The 823-nt window shown below is 52.2% G+C and overlaps 1 protein-coding gene across 5 annotated transcripts in view; it reads right to left on the reverse strand.

Moving 5' to 3' along the window:
• Positions 1-523, reverse strand: part of LOC135102404 (uncharacterized) — a 198,364-nt gene extending 197,841 nt beyond the window's left edge. For 3 of the 5 annotated variants that reach the window (XM_064007673.1, XM_064007664.1, XM_064007682.1), the window contains exon 1: positions 190-523. The gene's annotated coding sequence lies outside the window, so the exon portion shown is untranslated. The remainder of the gene's footprint in view (positions 1-189) is intronic. The other 2 variants (XM_064007653.1, XM_064007631.1) reach the window with 1 other exon arrangement.
• Between the last annotated feature and the right edge of the window lie 300 nt (positions 524-823).

An 823-nucleotide genomic window follows, 5' to 3' on the forward strand; every position in this document is an offset into this window, starting at 1 on the left:
CCCCACCTCCACCCCTTCCCTCGCAGTACTTTGCCCTCACCTCCACCACCACCACCATCACCACCATCCTTGAGGCACGCGACGGAATAATTAAAAAATAAATACACTCGGGAATGAACGCCTGCTTGTATTAGATTGATACGGTTGGGTGCCAGTCATGAAGGAAGACAAGGGGGCTCCATCACTCACCTCATCACGTCACAGATGCTTGAGCTGCAGGACGAGTCACGGTATATCCAAGCTACAGTTCTGTCTGTCCGGTACTACTTTTCATGGTGAAGAATATGACTGCTTAATATTCCAGCCATGAACGATGTATAGACGCAAGATTTCCTTTAAAAACGAGTCAGAATAAATCCGAGTAGTATTCTGCCGTCTTGAAGGAAGAGCCTCTTGGTCTGTCAGGCACTTGTATCTTAGCCTATCTGCATCACACAGACAGGATCAAGGGCGGGAGGGCAGTGGGAAGGGTGGCGGAGGGGCAACGAGCACAACCTCTCCCTCCGACACCTGGATATAGACTGACGCTTCCTCCACACTCAGTTCACATCACCTGGCTCGCGCGGTGACGTAGGCAGCGGCGGGATGTTACGCTCCTTGTTTTGAAAATGCCCCTGGAGCCTCTTCCTTATGTGCACTACGCTACCCTAACTCTCTATCTCTCGGGCCAGTGAGACTAATGAGGGGAAGCACAAAGAGATCAGCGCCAAGCCTGCTGGACTGCTCGCCCCCAATCAGCTGCTGGCGCAAATCGACGGTGCTATGTATGCCCTTTTATATTTCGTTGCCCCAAGGTCTTCCACCAGCGCCACCTCTCCTCCAT

The sequence above is a fragment of the Scylla paramamosain genome, chromosome 1 (genome assembly GCF_035594125.1).
Source record: "Scylla paramamosain isolate STU-SP2022 chromosome 1, ASM3559412v1, whole genome shotgun sequence".
In the NCBI taxonomy this organism is placed as follows: domain Eukaryota; kingdom Metazoa; phylum Arthropoda; class Malacostraca; order Decapoda; family Portunidae; genus Scylla; species Scylla paramamosain.